This window comes from Aquarana catesbeiana, linkage group LG11 (genome assembly GCF_042186555.1).
Source record: "Aquarana catesbeiana isolate 2022-GZ linkage group LG11, ASM4218655v1, whole genome shotgun sequence".
Classification (NCBI taxonomy): domain Eukaryota; kingdom Metazoa; phylum Chordata; class Amphibia; order Anura; family Ranidae; genus Aquarana; species Aquarana catesbeiana.
The window spans coordinates 275,496,192-275,520,265 of record NC_133334.1 but is presented as its reverse complement, the minus strand read 5'-3'; the positions used below and the strand labels follow the sequence as shown (position 1 = coordinate 275,520,265).

General features: G+C 46.0%; 1 protein-coding gene across 3 annotated transcripts in view; it reads left to right on the top strand.

Moving 5' to 3' along the window:
* Nucleotides 1-24,074, top strand: part of ZFHX3 (zinc finger homeobox 3) — a 157,373-nt gene that overhangs the window by 31,227 nt on the left and 102,072 nt on the right. The window lies entirely within an intron of this gene.

Genomic DNA, 24,074 nt, shown 5'->3' with positions numbered 1-24,074 from the left:
TTGAGTGTTAATGCATTCCAATGGCCAAAGTAAATTTAATATTCTGGCCAATGGAATCCATTAACTCTTAAACGCTTGACGTGAATTGGAATTGGCGGTTTGGTTTTGGGAAAGGGCTCGGGTTTCTCATCAAGGAATGTAAACCAGGACAATGTAACATTATTCTTTCCTCTAGATAAGTGCTATGAGCAACAATGACTGTGCTCTCCTCCTGTCAATGGACTCTTCAGGTACTGTAATCCGGAGGTCTCCTGTCTGGGATTTGCTCCTGTCCTGGTTTGCAGGGACAAGACTCAGCCATGTGGATGGGATGGACAGTCGGAAGGGGGGGGGGGGGGGTAATATGATCTCTTTTATAGGCATTGAGAGGGGGTTGGGGTGGAGGGGGGGCAGAGGCTTGGCAGGTCCTGGTGGCGGGTCAGTGGGAGGATCTCCCAGCTGTGCTGTGCCCCGAGGTTTACAGCATCTTACCTACGGATTATAATATTAATTACCGTCCAGACAAAGAGGGATTTAGTGAAACTGCTCTGGTCTTTCCCTACATTTTCCCTGGGAGATGTAGACTTCATGCATTTTTCAGTATGGGTAATGCAAAGGGGGTTGGAGTTCTCTCCCCGGGGGATTGACGAGAAGAAAGTAGATTGGACTTGTTACATCTTTTAATAGTTTCTTTTTGTTATAAATTGGACTAAAAACTGGTTGATGGCAAAGAAAAGAAAATCTGTGTGCAAATCCGCTATTCATTGTTTAATTTTTTTTTTTTTTTGTGCATTGTGAATTTGTTTTTATTTGAATTTGCCGCAACTTGGAGAAGCCTGTGTGTTTAATAGAATTCAATCAAAAGTACATTTCAGAGAAATAACCAATAAGGAAGTGTTGGCCTAGGCTAGGATGGCCTTTGGTTTTGTTGCTGTGGATAATTGTAGATGGATTTATTTTTATTGTATGTTTTGACACTTCCAATATTGGCATTAATAAACTGGGACTATAAAGAAACTATAAAAAGTTTCTATAAAAAAACTGAAGGGCAACTTAAAGTAAATTTTATAAACTCCAAGTAACCTTTGATTTGTAAAAGAAGGGTGTATCATAAACGACTGGCTCTCTGTGGCTCTCGCTCTGTGGCTCTGTGTGGCTCTCGCGCTCGCTCTCTGTGTGGCTCTCGCGCTCGCTCTCTGTGTGGCTCTCGCGCTCGCTCTCTGTGTGGCTCTCGCGCTCGCTCTCTGTGTGGCTCTCGCGCTCGCTCTCTGTGTGGCTCTCGCGCTCGCTCTCTGTGTGGCTCTCGCGCTCGCTCTCTGTGTGGCTCTCGCGCTCGCTCTCTGTGTGGCTCTCGCGCTCGCTCTCTGTGTGGCTCTCGCGCTCGCTCTCTGTGTGGCGCTCGCTCTCTGTGTGGCGCTCGCTCTCTGTGTGGCGCTCGCTCTCTGTGTGGCGCTCGCTCTCTGTGTGGCGCTCGCTCTCTGTGTGGCGCTCGCTCTCTGTGTGGCGCTCGCTCTCTGTGTGGCGCTCGCTCGCTCTCTGTGTGGCGCTCGCTCGCTCTCTGTGTGGCGCTCGCTCGCTCTCTGTGTGGCGCTCGCTCTCTGTGTGGCGCTCGCTCGCTCTCTCTTTCTCTCTCGTTTTCTCGCTCTCTCCTGTCTTTCTGTATTGCATCTCAGTGCTGCTGATGTCTTGCTGCGGCCACTTCCTGTCTACATATACTCCAGCAATGTCTGCATGGCTTTTCTCAGGGTGGGCTTGCTGATGGTGACAACAGTGGGCCATGCCTGTGTAATGTGTGTTGAAATGGTCCCTTTTGGTCCCTATTGGAAGTCAGTGTGACAGGGCGACAACACAGAGAGCAAATGGGGGATGGGCACAGAGCATTCTCACGCTATCACAGGAAGTTTCTGAACAAGGACAGTCATGGCGGATTTCTTTGCAGCATTGGTGGCCTTGTCTTGAATCCCATCAGGAACCCTTTTGTATGGTGGTTATGGTGTGGTTTATTTTTTATTTTATTTATTTATTTTTTTGTTCTTCTAGACCCGGGTATCATATCTTTCTGAACAGTTTACTGCCCTTCATACTCTAGGGGGGCTGGACTGCAGCTACCTGGAATGGAGAATGCCCTAATGTTGGCGTAAACGGTGCTGCATCACTGGTATTGGAGGGAGGAATAGTGCCGCATTGGTGTCACTGAGAGGAATAGTGCCAAACCACTGGTGTCAGTGAGAGGAATAGTGTCCCGTCACTGGTATTGGAGGGAGGAATAGTGCCGTATTGTTGGTGTCACTGAGAGGAATAGTGCCCCAACCTTGGTGTCTGGGAGGAATTGTGCCAAATCGCTGGTATTGGTGGGATGAATTGTACCGCATCACTGGTGTCAGTGACAGGAATAGTGCCCCGTCGCTGGTGTCAGTGGGAGGTTTAATGCCTCATCCTTGGTGCCGGTGGGAGGAGTAGTGTCCCGTCATTGGTGCCGGTGGGAGGAGTAGTGTCCCGTCATTGGTGCCGGTGGGAGGAGTAGTGTCCCGTCATTGGTGCCGGTGGGAGGAGTAGTGGTCTGTCGTTGGTGCCGGTGGGAGGAGTAGTGGTCTGTCGTTGGTGCCGGTGGGAGGAGTAGTGTCCTGTCGTTGGGAGGAGTAGTGTCCCGTCATTGGTGCCGGTGGGAGGAGTAGTGTCCCGTCATTGGTGCCGGTGGGAGGAGTAGTGGTCTGTCGTTGGTGCTGGTGGAAGAAGTAGTGGTCTGTCGTTGGTGCCGGTGGGAGTAGTAATGTCCCGTCGTTGGTGCCGGTGGGAGGAGTAGTGGTCTGTCGTTGGTGCCGGTGGGAGAAGTAGTGGTCCGTCGTTGGTGCCGGTGGGAGGAGTAGTGGTCTGTCGTTGGTGCCGGTGGGAGGAGTAGTGTCCCGTCGGTGCCGGTGGGAGGAGTAGTGGTCTGTCGTTGGTGCCGGTGGGAGTAGTAATGTCCCATCGTTGGTGCCGATGGGAGTAGTAATGTCCCGTCGGTGCCGGTGGGAGTAGTAATGTCCCGTCGTTGGTGCCGGTGGGAGTAGTAATGTCCCGTCGTTGGTGCCGGTGGGAGGAGTAGTGGTCTGTCGTTGGTGCCGGTGGGAGGAGTAGTGGTCTGTCGTTGGTGCCGGTGGGAGGAGTAGTGGTCTGTCGTTGGTGCCGGTGGGAGGAGTAGTGTCCCGTCGTTGGTACCGGTGGGAGGAGTAGTGTCCCGTCGTTGGTGCCGGTGGGAGGAGTAGTGTCCCGTCGTTGGTGCCGGTGGGAGGAGTAGTGTCCCGTTGTTGGTGCCGGTGGGAGGAGTAGTGTCCCGTCGTTGGTGCCGGTGGGAGGAGTAGTGTCCCGTCGTTGGTGCCGGTGGGAGGAGTAGTGTCCCGTCGTTGGTGCCGGTGGGAGGAGTAGTGTCCCGTCGTTGGTGCCGGTGGGAGGAGTAGTGTCCCGTCGTTGGTGCCGGTGGGAGGAGTAGTGTCCCATCGTTGGTGCCGGTGGGAGGGATATATCCTCGTGGCCCAAGAACTGGATAAAGGCAAGCAAAAAACTGATGTTTTGGAGACCACTTGCTCTGGACTTGTAGGTTTTGCCCCACCACACAGACATGCTTTTAAGGTGACTATGTACACAGAATTCATTTGACTAGATCTGGCCTTATCCCACGTCCCCAACTTTTCTTGGCTATTTTCAGAGGCGTCTGCTGAGTCCACCCATTTAACCATAGACTCATAAGGGGAGATTTACTAAAACTGGTGCACACAGAATCTGGTGCAGCTGTGCCTAGTAACCAATCAGCTTCCAGGGTTTATTGTCGAAGCTTAATTGAACAAGCTGAAGTTAGAAGCGGATTGGCTACCCATGCACAGCTGCACCAGATTCTGAGTGCTCCAGTTTTAGTAAATCTCCCCCCATATATTCCTGTCTCTTTACCGTTCTGTAGTGTTTATAGGAACCTTTTCAGGTCAGTTGGTGTCAGATCAGATTGGCTGGAGAGCGTGTACACTGAGAGCGCTGACATTTGATTGTGAGGTTGTTTGGGGACAGGGAGTGATGACCATGATCCTACGCACTGCTTTATAGGCCCTTCTAATATATTGGAGCATTTAACAAATACGGGAAATGAACATTGGAACATGCGTGACCAGCAGTTATGTGGATCCTTCACAGCCTGCTGAGGTGGTTTTCATGGGTTATCCGCAAACCCCCTTTTTATCTACCGTCCTTCCTGGCACAAGTCAAAGCTTGTATTAGTTTTGCATTTGTTAGCTGTGTACACGCCGCCATCAGCGATGACATTGTCTCCCTGTGTGATCGGTGACACAGAACTGCCTAATTCTTGAATTTCTGCCTCTCTCAGCCTCCAACTTCAAAAGGCCTGGGCCTGACCACACGGCTGAAGGACCGTCTACTCCCAAGGTGGAGCCTTCCTGTTAGGGTAGCGTGCAGCAGGCAGGAGCTCCCCCAGCTGTGGGTGCTGCCTGTAGTTTGCCTGGGGTGCTCTTCTCTTCACCCCCCACCCCCACCTCCTCTTCTTCTCATTCTCTGGAATCTCCATTTAACTTGATGATTTACTTTGAAGTCGCAGAGAGCGAGCGGTGAGCCGGGCTGGAGCTGCAGCCGCTGGCGGTTTCCTTCATTGTGAGCAGGCAGTGATGTGCCCCAGCTGAGCGAGTGGAGCCTGCGCCAAGTCCTAATTAAACCTAATCACAGTGACAATGATATAAACAGGTGTTACCAGGGAAAATAAACCGTGTCAAAACAGCGGCGCCCCTCCCTCGGCCTGCAGGTGCGCTCTCGCCTTTCGTTGCAGCCGCAGGCTCCGTCAGCGTGCGCCCGTCCATGGGCCCCGGTACCCCAAAAAAAAAAAAAAACCCCGCCACTAACTATCTCTGCAGCCAAGGGAGGCAAGGATTTTTTTTAAAGGGTCTCTGCAATTATCCTAATAAACAGTTTTATCATCTTCCCAGCAATCAATATTGTGGCTGAGGCTGGTGTATTATCTCAGTGCTATTGATTACCTTTAACAGCTCCGCTGTGGGCCATGTTCTGCTAACCCCTTCAGTACACATGTACATGACACACCTTTCGGTGTCTTTAAAAGAAATATTCCGCTCTAACAGAAAAGCCGGATGTGTGGTTTTTTTTTTTTTTTTTTTTTTTTTTTTTTTTTTTTTTTAAGGGTCTCTAAATCGCCAAGGTTATGGATTTAACAATTGTACCAGCATTCTTTGCAATGGAGGAGCAGCTGCTATGTAGTACATATATACAGAATGTCCTGAAAAAAAATAAGTGTCTGGTACCTCAATGACCAAAAAAAAAAAAAAAAAGCACCTGTCCCTTTTTTGTGATGTAGCGCACTACAACGCACAGCTTGTGGTATTGCATTGGGTTGGCAATCGAAGTATCGCATAAACGCAGCAATGCACGCAGTCTATCTCAGGATATCACAATGCATAAGCCTGAAGGGGACCAAGAGTTAGTCATATGTGAACTAGTAGAAATCTGGGCTTTATTTTCAAGGGGAATGCAGCACTGAATGGTTGTAATGGTAATGAGTGTACTGCAGGATCCATTGATGCTGGGAGATCTATTTTCACTGGAGGGGGTCTATTTTTTTTCCTGGTGGGGCAGGGGGTCTGTTGTTGGTGGATCTCTTGTTGCTGGAGGTTGGTCTTATGTTGCTTAGAGGCCAGTTGTTGCTGGGGGGGACGGGGTGTCTATTGTGGGAGGGATGCACTGTTGAGGAAGGGGTTTATTGTCACTGGAGGGGATATATTTTTGCATGAGGGTTTATTGATGCTGGGGGGGGTCAATTGTTGCAGTAAGAAGGGTCACTGGTTCGAATCCCAACCACGACACTACCTGCCTGGAGTTTGCGTATTCTCCCTGTGCCTGCGTGGGTTTCCTCCGGGTACTCCGGTTTCCTCCCACACTCCAAAGACATGCTAGTAGGTTAATTGGATCCTGTCTAAATTGTCCCTAGTATGTATGAATGTGAGTTAGGGACCTTAGATTGTAAGCTCCTTGAAGGTAGGGACTGATGTGAATGTACAATGTATATGTAAAGCCCTGCGTAAATTGACGGCGCTATATAAGTATCTGAAATACTGTAAATAAATAAAATAAATAAAAATTGTTACTGAGAGGTATCTACTGTTAAGGGAAGGGTCTATTGTTGCTGGCTGCTGGAGGGTCTATTGATGCTGGCTGTGGGGAGATCTGTTGTTGCTGGGGTGGTATTTTGTTGTGAGGGGTTTGTTGTAGCTTGCTGCATGGGGGGATCTGTTTTACTGCTTTTCTTGTTATTAACGAATTCCATACAAAATATTTGGTTCTATAGTCTTTAAAAGGGTGGTTTTGGGAGGTGGGTAGGGGGTGGAACCAAGGAACAGTGCTCGGAGGTGGGTACGGGGTGGAGACCAGGAACATTTGCTCAGAGGTGGGTAGGGGGTGGAGCCAAGGAACGGTGCTCAGGGGTGGGTACGGGGTGGAGCCAAGGAACATTTGCTCAGAGGTGGGTAGGGGGTGGAGCCAAGGAACAGTGCTCAGAGGTGGGTACGGAGTGGAGACAAGGGGTGGTCACTCAGGGGAGGTTATTGCACCTATTCTGAGAAAAAGGCTATAAATGAGTTTTTGTGTTTTAAGCCTTTAGTATGTCCTAGTGGAGCAATTCTGAACCTGGGAAAAAAAAATGTTCCCATGATGCAGTAGGATCTTCCATTACTCTGTTCTTTGTAATCCGGATTGTCGTTCTAAATTAAAATGATGAACCACCATAACAAACCACAAGGTGCATACTGCCGTAAACGTTCGTACTGCACGGTGCATATTCCAGCAGCTGTCCGTCTCTCGTAGTTTTACAGCCTGCCAGCAGTGGAGCTGGGTTGGCGTACTTGTGCCCACCACCCACACCTAAATTCCAGAGTCTCGTGCATCGGGATTACACTCTATGTGCATGGGGGGCTCCTCGAAGTGTGCATGAGAAGCTACAGTCAGAGCGTCACGCCTCATTTTCTTGCTGGAGGATGTCCAGCATCCTCTAGTCCAGACCTGGGCAAATTGCGGCCCCAGGGCCGCATACGGCCCTTCAGTTGCCCCTGTCCGGCCTGCGATGCCTTCCTGAGCCTGTTGGCTCCCATGCTGAACTCAATGGGCGAGTTTGACAAGCGGCACCACTGCACTCTGCACCCCAAGTTAAAAAAGGAATGTGAACGGCCCCATGTGGCTGTTAATTTTAAAGTTGTGGGTGTGGAGTAATACCGCTGAGCTCTGTGTGTGTGTTTTTGTTGTTTTTTTTGTTTTTTGGTTTTTTTTTTTTACCAGCCCCCAACCACCCGTCAGAAAGAGACCTATTTAATTGGAAGTTGTACCTATTTCTCCTAGTGCCAGGTGTGTGTTTTACGTACTTGCGGTCCAAAATTACTATTGAGCTATATTAAGTTTGGCCCTCCAACAGTCCCAGCTTCTTATGTGGCCCCTTGGGAAAATTTCCTGCCCCTGCTCTAGCCCTTTTCCTCCTTAGCCTTATTGCCCCTGGCCTTTTCATTCATTGGATTTCAGTTCTTTAATCATAGAGGCACTCGGCACCTCATGTGAGGAGCATCTCTGAGTGGTCTACGTGGGAATGCAGTCTGCCAAGGAATGTCCACTTCCCCATCAAGGCATCTTGATATTTGTAAAACTCCTCCCAAGAGCCGGCCCACTGCTTGCATCAGGACTCTCGAGCAGTATGGAGGTGTTTCGTCAGATTAGACGACCCGTCAGAATTTGTAGCAGAAGTGACATTCCGTTGCCGCCATCTTGCTACACCCCACACTCGTCCACAGTAAGGATACAGTAAGAAGGCGGCAGGCGGATATCTTGTTACACCCACCAGAGTTTTGCATTTCACACTTATTTTTAAACACTAAACTCAGCTTATATAGTGAAATACAGTATTTTCAAATCCCTCAGACTGTTTTGATGATTTTTCAAAGCGGCGGTGTTCTGTCAGATTATCAAACGTGTGAGATGAGCAGGTTTGCAGCTGCTTTTAAAAATTCAACATCTAAACAGTCAGACGGATTTTTAAATCCTGTATTTCACTATAAAAGCTTAGTTTAGTGTTTAAAAATAAGTGTGAAATGCAAAACTCCGTTGGGTGTAACAAGATGTCTACTTGCCGCCTTCTCACTGTATCCTTACTGTGGACTAGGGCAGGGTATAGCAAGATGGCGGCAACGGAACGTCACTTCCGTTACAAATTCTGACGTGTTGCCTAATCTGGCGAAACAGAGTCGGGGTGCATGTATAACTACTTGCCTGTCCCTCCCACTAGCCGACATTCGATAGAGAAGCACAGAGACCCAGTGATGACATCACACTGGGTCTAAAATAAGATGTGTAATGAAAAGGGAAGATTTCATGACCACGTTGATGAGGGTCCAGAAAAGGCAAAAATATATGCAACTTCACGGGCGGCACAGTGGCTAAGTGGTTAGCACTTCCCCCTGGCAGCACTAGGGTTGTCGGTTCAAATCCTAATTACAGCACTACTTGCCCGGAGTGTGCATGTCCCCCCTGAGCCTGCGTGAGTTTCCTCTGGGTGCTCTGGTTCTCCGCACTCCAAAGACATGCTGTTGGGTTAATTGGGTTCTGTCTAAATTGGCCCTAGTATGTGTATGTATGAGTGTCCTGAAAGAAGCCCGTGGTGTTTGTGTCCCTGGAGGGCACACCGTGAGTGGGGGCTCACTTTTTGAGTTTTGCTGGCACCTAGGTAACTGCACCATCGCACTTTTTTCACACCTGCCTCTTGTCCAGGACCAGAGGAATTTTTTTATTCCTGGCCTCTGGGCCGGCCATTGCACCATACAATGGCACCTTGGCACTTTCTCCACTTCCCTTTTCCCCCACCTTTTTATGTTTGTCGTGTCTGTGGCTTTTGTCCCTTTTTTTAATTTTTTTTTTTTTTAATGGGTATTGTACACGTTTCATGTTTTGATTAGTGGGGTGTAGGTTCTCTGCCTGCCCTGAACGTCTTGGGAGGGGGGTGGACATGGCCTCTTGGCTTGGTTCGCCCTCTCTCTCATGGGGTCTCCCTTCGGGGGAGCCCCACCTAGTACTTTGGGGTGGTCTGTTTCAGCAGACCTCCCAGAAAACGAGATCCCTCCTGGTTTTGGCCAGATGGACCATGTGAAGTACCCCAGTCCCCGTCTGGAGCATAATGAGGGCAAAGGTCTCCTCTTTTCGTAGGAGGACCATGTGTACACCCTGTGCACTTTTTGTATCACTTCTGGGTGTGCATTTCTTTTTTTTTTTTTTTTTTTCACCGTGTGGAGTTTGGAGTGTGTTCACACACCACGGGCTTTAAAAAAAAAAAAAAAGAAAAAGTATGTATGATTGTGAGTTAGGGAGCTTACATTGTTTGCTCCTTGAGGGCGGGGTCTAGTATTGTAATCTCCTAGAGGAAGGGCACTGATAGAAATGCACATGTAAAGAATACGTATGTATGTGCCACATGGTGGTGAACTAGGGATCTTCAATTGTAAGCTCCTACAGGGCAGGGACAGATGTGAATGTATAATAAATATGTAAAGTGCTGCGTAACCTGTAAAAAAATAAATAATAAAACTGTAAATCTAGCTGTATAGAGAGAAATATTGGTGGCAATTGGCGGTGTGTATACGTATTACAGCAACTAGACACCTATAAACTATTCAATTTCCACAAATCTATTTCAATCCTTGAGATTCAGGGGGGATTGAAGGAGGTTGAAATGGATTGAAAATCTCTACGTTTTTATGGACGGTTTAAATGTAGACACTCGCCGTTTTTATCGCACACCTGTCCAGCCGTGCATAAGCGCATTGCTCGCTCCTCGCCGCTTCTCCTTGATCTCGCATTCAAAGTGCAAATGCAGTTTTAGCTGAACTTTTAAATGCCAGCCTTGCAGTGCCGTCCGGTAAGATGGGGAGCGCTTCTGGTAAAGGACAGGAGTGAGGACACAGGATCCACTCGTTACTCGCCCTCCCTGTAGGAGAGAGAGAGGATGGGAAACCAGGTGCTCGAGTCTAATGGAATTTCCCATCACTTACTGCCCTGCTGATTTCTGATCAATGAAAATGAATTTGTTAGCTCATTGCAGGCCAGTCAGAATTCTGCTGCTTCCAACCGTGTCAGTTCCGGTAAAACCTGCTTATCAGCAGCACGAGTGGATAAAATGAAATAAAGAACGAGCTCGGAATGATCAAAGGCCATCAGCGCGCTTAACCCTTCCTGCCCCGGAGTAAACTGGGCTGCTTTCTCTCCCCCATTGCACCCGGCCAGCAATCTACGCCATGACCATTGCTGTCACCTTCATACATGGTTGTCAGGGGGTTTTAAAAGATTTTTTTCTGGTGTTTGGTTTGCTGGTGTGGTTTACTGTGTGTTTGTTTTTGTTTTTTTGTAATTTACTGAATTGGCTTCTAAAATTACAATAATCCATTTAAGAGCGAGATAATCTCCCCTCCGTGCCTAGAAACTGTCCACAAGGTGCAACTCCTGGAAGAAATATAATGACTTAAGAAATTTTAAAGTTACAACATTTGTGGGGTGTGTTCTAGTGCATTTTTACTACTTGCATTGGTGTCGGCGGGAGGAATGGTGCCCCGTCATTGGTGTCGGCGGGAGGAATGGTGCCCCGTCATTGGTGTCGGCGGGAGGAATGGTGCCCCGTCATTGGTGTCGGCGGGAGGAATGGTGCCCCGTCATTGGTGTCGGCGGGAGGAATGGTGCCCCGTCATTGGTGTCGGCGGGAGGAATGGTGCCCCGTCATTGGTGTCGGCGGGAGGAATGGTGCCCCGTCATTGGTGTCGGCGGGAGGAATGGTGCCCCGTCATTGGTGTCGGCGGGAGGAATGGTGCCCCGTCATTGGTGTCGGCGGGAGGAATGGTGCCCCGTCATTGGTGTCGGCGGGAGGAATGGTGCCCCGTCGTTGGTGTCGGCGGGAGGAATGGTGCCCCGTCGTTGGTGTCGGCGGGAGGAATGGTGCCCCGTCGTTGGTGTCGGCGGGAGGAATGGTGCCCCGTCGTTGGTGTCGGCGGAAGGAATGGTGCCCCGTCGTTGGTGTCGGCGGGAGGAATGGTGCCCCGTCTTTGGTGTCGGCAGAAGGAATGGTGCCCCGTCGTTGGTGTCGGCAGAAGGATGGGTGCCCCGTCGTTGGTGTCGGCGGGAGGAATGGTGCCCCGTCGTTGGTGTCGGCGGGAGGAATGGTGCCCCGTCGTTGGTGTCGGCGGGAGGAATGGTGCCCCGTCGTTGGTGTCGGCGGGAGGAATGGTGCCCCGTCGTTGGTGTCGGCGGGAGGAATGGTGCCCCGTCGTTGGTGTCGGCGGGAGGAATGGTGCCCCGTCGTTGGTGTCGGCGGGAGGAATGGTGCCCCGTCATTGGTTTAACTGAACTCTAGAGAAGAATTACAAATACATGTTTTGCTAGTTTGAACCACTTGTAAAAACTGAATTGCGGGGGGGGGGGGCATGGCATGGTTGTAAGTGTCTGAATAATCAGACTCTTTATTTTCTATGAAAGGTAGGACCTTGTTGATCTTGCTCTTCAGGATGATACCTGGTTTAAATGGTTTAACATGTACAGATTACATTTTGCATGCTTATCGGTATTTAAAGTGCACCTGTCTCACGGGGGAGGAGCCATTCTGTGGTCTTTGATGAGATTCTTGAGTGTTCTCCATTATGCTGTCTTGGAAGTCAACCTGAAACTGAAGACAACTTTCCCTTTTCCATACCACAGACTAGAACGATCTTTGCCAAATTGTACCTGTTTACAGCTTAACTAGATTTCTGCTCTTGCCATTGGGTTTAAAGACGAACACCCGCCATTTTCGTTCTTTAGTTTCAGACAGAGTTGGGAAGAATTACCCGGTCTTTACTTTACTTTCTTTCTCTTTTTTTTTTTTTTTTTTTTTTCTTTAACATTTTATTGTAGGTTCCACAGTTAGTATAAAGTGTAAAAGCCATACAGTAGAAAAAAGCATTTCTGAGTAAACAGAGTTGCTGGTGACAAGCTGTGTTTCTAAAAACATATGAAATGAAAATCGGTGGCTTCCATAGTCCCAGCTGTTGCCCACGAGAGATGAAGGGACTATTATCTAAGGCAGTGGTCTCCAAACTGTGGTAAGATGAAGCTCTTTGCCTGCTTTATCTGGCCCATAGGGTGCAATTTCATCCACTGATATCAACAATAGAGCATAATTTCACCCCCCCCTCCGATTGACACCAATGAAAGGGGACAATTCCTCCCAATGAAGGGGCACAACTTCATATACAGTAGTGTGCTTTGTGAACAACAAACCGCAACATCAACAATTGATATCACTGAGTCCTCACAGAAAACTGTCCCTGGAACCATCACTGACTGTCTAGCTATCAAAGGTGCAGGAAAGAGACCCAAGTGGAGATTGGGCTACTTGTGGGGGGGGGGGGGTGCTCTTAATTTTGTAGGGGGTGATGTAATCTGGCCAGGGACTGACAGAATGTGGGGCTGGGAGGCTGTACCAGCTTAGTATCGTAAAATGTATTGCAAATTAAAAGCTCTCCAATGTTCCTTTTTAGGGAGGCACCACTCTGTATGGAGGATAAAGATAAAAATCAGTCCCTAATTTTGGGTTGGAGAAGTTGATCAAGAAGTAAAAGTTGGGCGTTTTTTGTCTACTCCATCCAGCATCATCCGCTTATGGCAAGTGTTTTCTAAAGTCCCCCATTGGTGGCTGTTGGGACTGAAGTGAACATGTAATTCTAAATTTATTTTATAGCAAACCATATACAGAGGTGTTGAAGTGATGTTCTTTGGGTTTCTTTAGCTGCCAGTTGGGGGATTTCATGAAGAAGGATCAGCACTATGGTTGGGACTCTCTCACTGGTGAGTTGTAGACTTGAAGCCAGAAAGTGTGGATTTGAGGACCATACCATAAGGTGGTCAAACACGGCCTTCTCCTTGTATATGGATGATAATTTCAAGTGCTTATTCGATGCTTATTACTTCTTAGGAAAGAACACGGTACTCTCCCTGATAGGTCTTCAACTCGTCAGAAGGACGGAAGGACAGATCCATCTTTGTTCAGGCATCATCCAGGGCCAGCGTTTACCTCCTGGACTGAGATACCAGCTTGGAGATGAGACAATCGTGTGAATCTTGGTGGCTGTGCAATTCTTAGCTGTGTTCACAAATGTCTGACACAGATTAGCATTTTCGACAACTCAGCACACCACAACCACATGGCATTTACATCTCTGTGTTGTGTGCCATTGTAAAGTGGACCCTTTTGGGTGCCATTTTAAAATGAGAGCGCGTTGCAGTAAAATACATTATAGTGTGTTTGTTTTTTTTTATTGTACATTACAACATCTGAAATGTGCATCAAGTCCTAATGTAATGTGTCTCAGCACACGTAAAATGCATCTCAACAAAGCACACAAGGTGAATGGGCCTTCACTACTAAAGGCAGTCTAAACCAGGCGTGTCAATCTCCATTTCATTGCAGGCCATTCAGCATTAAAGGGCTGGTTGTGTCTGTAACACTATATATACATTTATACAGGACCCCCCTCTTCCTTTTTTTTTTTTTTTTTTTTGCATATTTACTGTGAAATATGAAATGAGGGGGTTGAGAGATATTCTACACATAAGTAGTGATGTACCAAAATTTCGGGCTGCCAAAAATCTTCAGCATTGTGCCAAAAGAAAACAAAGTGCAGATAATGTGTTTGTGGTATTTTTGTTTTGGGTTTTTTTTTACCTTTGCTATGATGTTTTTCATAGGTCACGTGACTCAAAAAACCGCATTGATATAAACCGAAACATAGATAGATATATAGATATAGATAGATATACTGTATATATATGTGTGTGTATATATAGATAGATAGATAGATATATATAGATATATATATATGTGTGTGTGTGTGTGTGTGTATAGATAGATAGATATATAGATATATATTATACATTTTCTTTTTTTTGATTCGTTGGTGCGTTTTGAGTGGGGGGGGTGCGGTTTGCCAAATATGCGCCAAAAATGCAGCAAGCAGGATTTTTAGGACCGCTTCAAAAGGTGCTGATAATGGCCGACAAATTCATATTCATGCTAATAAAAAGTCGAATATAATATGTCTATGTGTGTGTGTGTGTGTATATATATATTCTCTATCATATTATTTTTTTTTTTTTTTTTTCTGTCAATTTAGGCAAAGTCCTTACTGAATTTTCAGTTTTCATACCGAATTTTTCATTCCTGTGCCTCACTAATGAGAAGGAGTTCTGTTCCTTCTCTGTGTTCATCGGTCTTTCTGGTTGGGCGTCCTGAATGCGCAAGGCAAGCGACCTCGTTCCATGACCATTCCCCATCACCAGGGACCTCCCTGGTTTCTAGATAAACTCTACAAATGAAGAATCAATAAGATTGTGAAAAGGCTGCGATGTGGCTGCGGACTGAATCAATATTAGGATTTGTCTGTCGCATTGAAAACATTCCCCACACCTGGTAGTCGGGGGTCTGCACAAAGCTGCCGTGCTTTTTGGGCCTTCTCCGAGGCTCCTGGGCACACGGCTGGGTAGAGGCCATCTTATCCATACTGCAGGGGCAGCTAAGCTCCCTTTTGCCTTCAGTCAGCGTCTGCGATTATCAGGCTGGCACGGGCCTCCGCTGGTGATCCCCCGGGCTGCAACAAAGCTGCCAGCAGCCTTGTTTGGTTTGGTAGTTGCTTTGGCTTCCTGCTGTTCAAAAAGCTGTTTATGCTAATGAGCCTATTAAGATTTGAAGGCCTTTGCCATTCCCAGTGTCTCTGTGAGTGTGTGTGTGTGTTGTGCCCCATTAATGAGCATGCACAGGGCAACTCTTGTTTGTATTGTCATGGTGCCAATTCCGGCACCCTTTGCCAGAGCAACAGGAAGAGAGCGCTTGATGGCAGGCTATCGCCTCTCGTGTCTATTTTCCTGCTGGGAGAAAACACGTGGGGCTCGCAAACCGTGCGGGAGGCGACTTTCTCCAAGTTTCTGTATAGCAGAGAGATGTCAAAGGATTACTCAATAGAGCCCCTTACCTGTTATCAATCCTGGGATTATTGAGCCCTCCTCCTTCTCATTCTGTGGATTCCAAAAAAAAAAACAAAAACTTTTTTTTTTATTATTATTATTATTATTATTATTAATTTTATCTCAGTATTTTGTGACACAGACATGATCCCCTGTACTGGGAACACTTTCGATTAGTGAAGGAGCTTACTAATAAATTAAAGCGTTGTAGGGCGACCATACACCGATCGAATTACAAAGGCTGCAAACCACCAATTTATCATTGATTTTAAAATATCGAGCATCGCAACGCACACAATATTGTTCTGAGCTTTGCAATCGGCTGAAAACCTGATGGGTCAGTGATTTTTAGATGTAAACAATCGATTACAACCTATCATGTAGTTGATCTGTGTTCTGATACACCTATACTGATATTTGAGCAATCAAAAGCAATCCACAAAATTCTGCGATGGCCGATTTGAAGCAGCAGAGTTACGATTCATCAAACGAAGTGGCTCTGGATTGCTTCTATGCTTCTTCTTATGACCTAAGGCAGGGGGCCCAAAACTTTTTAGGTTTACTGTCCTTCAGACTTTAGGGGGGGCTGCAGTGTGACCAGTAGGAAAAGAAATGCCCCAGTATCACTGGGAGTAAAAAACAAATGATCAACTCCTGTGGTCAGTAGTGGAATAAAATATTGCCTCATTGTTCTGTCAGTGGGAGGAATAGTGCCCAGTCATTGGTACAAGTAGGGAGAATAGTGCCCCATATTAGTGGGGGGGGGGATAGTGCCCCATATTAGTGGGGGGGGAATAGTGCCCCAAGGGTTGGGTAAAGGCCGCAGTTTGGAGACCACTGACATAAAGCCTGGACAAAGGCCACACTGTCTTTTGGCTTTCAAGAGCATTGCGGTTATTTTATGTTATTAGTGACCGCATATTATGTTTTCAGCCGGTCTGCCTTCGCAAAGATTCCTCTCCTCCTTCTTCCTTTTTTTTTTTTTTTTTTTTTTTTTTTATTATACAGTCATTCAGAACTAAGCTTTCATTTTTAGTGGGGGAGGCGGAAGGGAGCGCACTGATGGCTGCCATTATTAGCACCATGGTATTCTGGTAAATCGGCCTTTGTGTTTCTATTACGGTCAAAGTAATTTATAAAAAGCAAATGCTGTCCATTATATAACAAAAAAAAAAAAAAAGCTCCACCTGACATTTTTTGAAGGAATAAAAAAAAAAAAAAAAATCCCTCTATAAAAATTGGTAACATTTCCAGCAAGTTAATATTTCTAGCTGTGCAGTTCATATAAATTTTGGGGGAAAAAAAAAATAGATGCCAGGACAACTTTTTTTTATTTTTTTTTTTTTTCTAGAAATTGACCCCCTTAGGCATTGGTCTTTTTTTTTTTTTTTTTTTATTTTGTTTTTAAATCACCCCCCCCCCCCCTTTATTGGCATTTTCTATCTTGGTTTGCTGCCAACCTGGCTCTTGTGAGAGATTCGTCTAATTAACATTGTTCTAATTAACAATTTCAGATTACACAGTGCCGTTGTTCAGATTAAATCCTGAGGACGTTGGGGTGGCATGATTCCTCCCCCCCCCCTTCTCCTCCTGTCTTGGCTATTGGCGTTTCTCTGCCTGGCCCTGGCACCCTGCCACCAAGTGCTACACGTGTGTGCCCAGCGGGAATATGTGCGTCAGCTTGAATATCAGGAATGAAGATTGTAACACTCAGTTTGTTAATTACAGGATGTGTTGTGTTTTTTTTTTTTTTTTTTTTTTTTTTTTTTTTCTTTTTTTTTATGCTGAGTATCCAAAAAAGCCTTTTTTTTTGTTTTTTTTTTTTTGTTTTCCCCAAAACTACTTTGTTCTCAGAACAGAGGAGGATGGATATATGTGCAGAAATTTTTGTTTTATATATTTTTATTTTTTTTAACTGAAGCAATTTTTTGATTTCTACATACAAATGAATACTCTCATCTGTCACTTGTAGCAAAAAAAGAAATATTTTGTAAGTCGCTCAGTTGCGGTTTTACAAAAAAAAGTGCTTTTGACTGGCTTTCAAACGATTCTTTTCATTCAGTTTTATGTTTATTTAGTTTCAAACACGGCACAGGTGTGCGCCATTTAGTAAGGGACACTCGGAGCGGGCTTACTTTTGCTTAACATAATACTATTGTTGGTATACAATAGATTATATGAAATGCCTTCTTATGAAGGAGGTCCAACAGCCTTAAAGTGACACTAAACACTGGCAAAAAATAAAATAAAACATTTCTATCCGAGTATGTATTCTTAAAGTGATTGTGGAGGCTTTCTTTTTAACTAACAAACATGTTATGCTTACCGGCTCTGTGTAATGGTTTTGCACAGAGCGGCCCTGATCCTCCTCTTCTCGGGTCCCTCACTGGTGCTCCTGGCTCCTCCTCCTCTTCCCGCGTCCCTCACCGGTGCTCCTGGCTCCTCCTCCTCCTCTTCTTGGGTCCCTCACCGGTGCTCCTGGCTCCTCCTCCTCTTCTCGGGTCCCTCACCGGTGCTCCTGGCTCCTCCTCCTCTTCTCGGGTCCCTCACCGGTGCTCCTGGCTCCTCCTCCTCTTCTCGGGTCCCTCACCGGTGCTCCTGGCTCCTCCTCCTCTTCTCGGGTCCCTCACCGGTGCTCCTGGCTCCTCTGTGTGCCTCCCTTTTTGATTGTGTTTTTTTTATTTTGTTTTTTGCTTCTGTGATCTGACTTCCTGTTTCGAGTATGGGGCTACCTTTGTTCTGCACTGCATATAAGAACGTCTTCGCTACCCTCTCTAGCTCTTTCCCAAGATGGACCTTCACTATATTACTAAAAGTATTGGGACGCCTGCCTTTACACACACGTGAACTTTAATGGCGTCTTAGTGCGTAGGGTTCAAGGGTTGGCCCACCCTTTGCAGCTATAACAGCTTCAACGGCCTTCTCGTCCAACATCAGTGCCTGACCTCACAAATGCGCTTCTGGAAGAATGGTCAAACATTCCCATAGACACCCTCCTAAACCTTGTGGACGGCCTTCCCAGGAGAGTTGAAGCTGTTATAGCTCCAAAGGGCGGGCCAACTCAATATTGAACCCTATGGACTAAGACTGGGATGCCATTAAAGTTCATGTGTGTGTAAAGGCAGGTGTCCCAATACTTTTGGTAATATAGTGTATGGGCTATGGATTTGTAGTGTGCATGGAGCAATGCACTTGACCGTAACCAACGTGCACTGCTCATTCCGAACAAACAGAAGTGAGGGGGAAAGAGTTTCTAAGAAACCGTTTTAGGAAAAAATAGGTTACAAGGCCAGCAGTTGCTGATGATAAAATGTTGGACATGTTCTCTTGTGAGAGTTTTTAGGAACGATGAAAACTTTTAAAAGGTCCCCTGAATGGCAGAGGATGTAATTGGTGGATATTGTAGAACCACAGATCCCAGCTTGCTATGATGGATTTGGTGTTGGACATCTCCCAGGTGCTGGGCCTCCTGTTTGGTCTATAGAGTGACAACCTTGTGGTAGTTGGTAGACGAAATGACTCGCTGGCTCTCCGATACTGCGGTCTCCGGACAGTTGGCTGCTGCATTGTAATGCTTCTAAAAATAAAAAATGTTCATGTGGCCGCGGAGAGGATTCAGGCGACGGCCTGCCACAGTGCGCTTTTCTTTTAGCTGCGTCTAGACTTCTTCATGGAAGGTCAGGGCAGGTAATGGACCTGTATATGGAAACGTATCACAGACAGGTCCTAAATAAACGTGATGTATGTCATTGTGGTGCATTTGAGAAATGCATTGCGGTAAATGAAATGTATTGCTGTTGGCCAAAATGTGTCTGACTTCAAATGCATGTCTCTAAATTGCATGCGTCTGTAGGGTTTTTAAAGTTTTTAGAACAAATGTGGCCATGGTCTAAGGCAGGGCTCTACAAACTGTCTATGGCAGGGATCCTCAAACTACGGCCCTCCAGCTGTTACAGAACTACACATCCCATGAGGCATTGTAAAACTCTGACTTTCACAGACATGACTAGGCATGATGGGAATTGTAGTTCCTGAACAACTGAAGGGCCATAGTTTGAAGACCCCTGGTCTATGGTCTAAGGCAGGGGTCTCCTGGCATCAATGATAATGCCCCATGATTGGGGTTCAGTGGGAGGACTGGTGCCCCGTGATTGGGGTTCAGTGGGAGGACTGGTGCCCCGTGATTGGGGTTCAGTGGGAGGACTGGTGCCCCGTGACTGGGGGTCAGTGGGAGGACTGGTGCCCCGTGACTGGGGGTCAGTGGGAGGACTGGTGCCCCGTGACTGGGGGGTCAGTGGGAGGACTGGTGCCCCGTGACTGGGGGGTCAGTGGGAGGACTGGTGCCCCGTGACTGGGGGGTCAGTGGGAGGACTGGTGCCCCGTGACTGGGGGGTCAGTGGGAGGACTGGTGCCCCGTGACTGGGGGGTCAGTGGGAGGACTGGTGCCCCGTGACTGGGGGGTCAGTGGGAGGACTGGTGCCCCAAGGGCTGCATCTGCCCCTGGGCCACAGTTTGGAGACCACTGGGATCTTAAGGCAGTGGTTGTGTATAGGTACTTCAGCTGTGGCCCCTGCCATTCTCAAAGAATGCACATAATGTTTAGTATATGTAGAGAGGACTGTCCGAGAATGGGGACATACTAAATGCGATGATGGTCAGACTGTGAACTTGCCACAGTTTTGGTTGAGTATAGACGTTTTGCAGAAGATGGTGAGAGCCTAGAGACAGGTTACATGATGCTGGTAGAGATCACTGGTATACTATTACCCCTTTACAAACCAATGTTACCACTACAGACTGTTGGAGTCCAAGGGCCGCACAACAAATACCAAAGAGCCGCAGGTTGAACACCAGTTCTGTATGTTTGTACAGCCTGTATACACTTGCCATGCACGGTTTGACCTGTGTTGACAGCATTTTGACTATTTTGAAATATGGATTTCCATAGTAAATGCAAAATTGGCCATGGTAACGTCCTGTGGAAAAAGCCCTCAAAGACACCAAACTTTGGTGGCAATTTTTTGCCTTCAGAATTCACGACTGTGTTTTTAATGTATAAATATTTTTGTTTGCTGTTGAAAGCATTATTGCAGAATAGCTCAGGGTGGTTCAGTCCCACCAAACAGAAAATTTGGTGTCCCACATACCTCCAGAGCGCCTTGATGGCCCCTCACTTCTTCAACTTGAAGTTCTCACTTTAAGGCTGAATTATAGATTCTGGGACTTGTAGTCCTGCTATGACACCTGGCCAGCCACTGGTTTTGCTGCCTTTTTTTTTTTTTTTGGTGATAACAAGCTATGAGGGCATCCAGCTGGCTGGAACACACAGCTTTGGGAACAGGCAGCCTTCAACATCCGCACTCTGATTGGAGGTCATTGATTTTACGGGAAAACATGTTTATAGACAGAGTGCTGATCGACCAGTGGAGTTTGACTTCTGCTTCCTTTAAGTAAGAGCTGCCTTTCTCCTATTGACTGACAATCAGAGTGAGATGAAAGCTAAGAGCCGAGAGATGGGAGCAGTAAAGAAAGCCGGCTAATATATCGGCAGATGTACACCAAGCACGAGGGCTTGTAGGTCGGTTCAGGAACACAATGGATGCTCCGCTTCCAAAACCCATAAAAATCCGGTATTTCTGCATAAAACGTGAAGTACTCTTTGGGTCCCTATGATTTCTTTTGCTATTAATGGAGTTTTCATTTTGCTGGAACATTTAGTTTTGGGGCTTAATTCTTGGGTTACTATAGAAGTGGATTTCATTTTAGACGACTTCTTTTTATTTTATTTTATTTATTTTTTCCCCTCTCTCCTTGGCCAAGGAAGCATGTCGGGTTTGTATTGATAAACAAGTCCCTAGTGCCCAGTCGAAGAGTTACTCTCTTCTCACTACCTCCCCTTCCCACAGCTTCCTGGAACTTACCAAGCTTTTATGGCATTGATTTTACAATTAGCCTGTTAACCCTCCCGCCCTGCTAACCTTGCCGGTACTGCTGGACTGAGCTGTCAATCAGCCCGCTATGGAGCATGCACCCTTCCCCAACCTCCTCCTCCTCCTCACTTCTGACCAGGTGTAACCGTCCCGGGTAACCTGTGTGTCTTCTTTCTAGTGGCTCATATAGATCAACTCAACTTTTGATGCCCCATTCCTCCTAAAGATTTGTGTGTAAAGGTGTAGATAAAGGAGAAAGCTCAATAAAAAAAAAAATCACAATTGGGACGTTAAATATACCACATGGAGTCAAAGATATAAAATTAAAATCTAATTATTATTACAGAATATAACCTGAACCACTTCAATACCGGGCACTTTTACCTCCTTCCTGCCCAGGCCAGATTTCAGCTTTTAGCGCTGTCACTCTTTGACAATTGCGCAGTCATGCAACACTGTACCCAAAACACAATTGTTGTTTTTTTGAGACAGAACTTTCTTTTGGTGGTATTTAATCACCAATGGGTTTTTTTATTCTTTGCTAAAAAAAAAACGAAAAAAGACCGAAAATTTTTGAAGCTTTTTTTCTTTTGTTTGTTTTTAAAATTTTGTAAAGTCATTTTTTTTTTTTCTCCTAGAGGTGCGCTGATGAGGCAGCACTGATATGCAACACTGATGGGCGTGACCAGCCATTTTTAACCAGGGTTCCGTGGAATCTTAGGGTTCTTCCAAAGGTGACCACGGGTTCCTTGATCTGTGGTTAACTGACCTCCCATGTGATGGAGCCTGCTTAGTTCCAGGTTCAGCACCACTCAGCAGAGCCAGAACCATGTTTGTAAAGGGAGCATTCTACCACCAACGTAAAGGGCGATTTTCCTAAAGACCACCAATGGACTACATTTAGCAGGGGTTCACTGAGACCTGAAAATGATTGCAAGGGTTCTTTTGGGGTGAAAAGTTTGAGAAAGGATGGGCTAGACTGATGGGGCGGCACTGTTGGGGTTGCACTGATCAGTGCCCTGATTACCTGTGAGGAAATGCTGCTGATCGGCTCTCCTCTCTTCACACGCTGTCAGTGTGAGGAGAGGAATGGCAATAACCGGCGTTTCTTCGTTTACTTGTAATCAGCTGTGATCACATGGGTAAAGAGCCTCGTCATAGGCTCTTAACCGAGACCGGTGATGCGCCATGTCCCAGGGTCATCTGACGTCATCCCAAAAGGAGAGAGCCACCTTGCGCCCATCGATTGTCAATACAGCGGGTGGGAGGTGGTTGAAGTTTAAGCAATAACAATAAAAAAAGGATCATTCCCAATGCTGGGACAAGGTCATCCAGCACCCAGGGCAAAGATGTCAAACTGCTCCCCTTGCCCTCCCCTCAGGGTTAGCAGTGATGTCACTGTCACTACTCCTGTCAGATTTGCAACAGAAGCAACTGCAATAAACCATTGCGCCCAAGGCAGCCACCCCTCCTGCCTACACCTGATCATTCCCATTGCAGTCACATGTCTATTTTAGTTGATCTATACATTTTGCAGGATCTCCCACTTCACCTGGACCAATAATTGTTTTTTTTAGGATAAAAGATTTGCATGTAATACAGGAAAAATCATTTTATGGATGAATTTTACAAAAATCTACATTACAAATTAAAAATGTTTTTGGTTTCCTTAGTAGTTTTTCCTGTATATGCAAATCTTTTATCCCTAAACAACGACTGTTGGTCCTGATGAAGCAGGGGGATCCCGTGAAACATGTAGACCTACTGAAATGGACATGTGCCAGCATTGGGAATGATCCATATTTTTTTTTTTATTGTTGATATTGCTTAGAATTCGCAATGGTCATAGGTTTGACTTTTTAGGATTATATTCTGTAGTAAAAATGATTTTAATTTTATATCTTTGTTTTGACTCAATGTGGTTTATTTCAATTGACTCAGGTACCCCCCCCCCCCCCTGTATAGCACTTATTGATGATGTGTAGATGAATAAGCCATGGAGAGGACAAGCTAGTGAAAAATCTGGATATGTTTGTAAAGTCCTGATTGTTGCAGATATTTAGTTCCTTATCCCTTTAGGATGTATGATTTATTTATTTATTTTTTGTGTGTGCTAAAACATGTCGCTTACGATTCACAGTTTTTGCGATCTCTAAGATTTCCTGACTATTCATAGACCTAATCGGTTAATGTAAATTTTTTGTTCAAACATGGAGTCAGCAAATACGATTAGTTGCCAAAGAACATGTTCTGACAGCTAGAGGAAAAGCTTGTTGGAGAAAGGCGCCGATTGAAATTACATATTTTTTTGAGTGCTCACTACCGGTTTGCGTAATTTGCCCTACTGTAGACCTAAAAATATGGAGATTTGTTATAATTTTAACTTTACCAAAAAAAATATTATTCATCCAAAAACAGACCCCCCTAATCTAACCTACGATTCTGACTTGGCTTTAGGACTGACAAAGGCCTTATTTTTGGTAATTGGTTTCCAAGGAATTTTAATTCTCGACTGTTTAAATATTTTCTGTGGTCTGTGGAAAGACAGGACCTGGCTCCCTAAAGTATATACTAAAGTTAAAGGCAAAGTTTTTTTTTTTTTTTTTTAGTTTTGGATAGAGAGACTAGAACCCTTGTCAGTTCTTATTGCGGTCTTTGTGACCCCCCTCCCTTCCCGTTACGGAGATTCAGCCTCTCTATTTGTCCTGTTTACCATTATCAATGAAAGTAAAGGAAAATCCCAACTTTTGGGTTGTCCCAGGAAAGTAAGAGAGGAGATCTTCCAATAGGGACACTAGTTTTGGTGGCCTTGGGGTCCCCCAAGGAATTCTCTTAATTTGCAGGGACTTCCTCTCACTTCCTGTTTTGGCTAAGTGAAGGTAAATCACCGCAATGGGTACAGATGACAAAAAATAAACCAAAAGGGGTTATAATCCTCTCTTACTCTATCCAAAAAAGAAAAGGTTTTGCCTATAGTTCTAGTCTTCTAGCTCTGTAAATGGCTTGACTGGCTCCTGACTTCCACAATATTAAGTTCACTTGTGACACATTGGGGTTGATTTACAAAAACTGGAGAGTGCAAAATCTGGTGCAGCTTTGCATAGACTC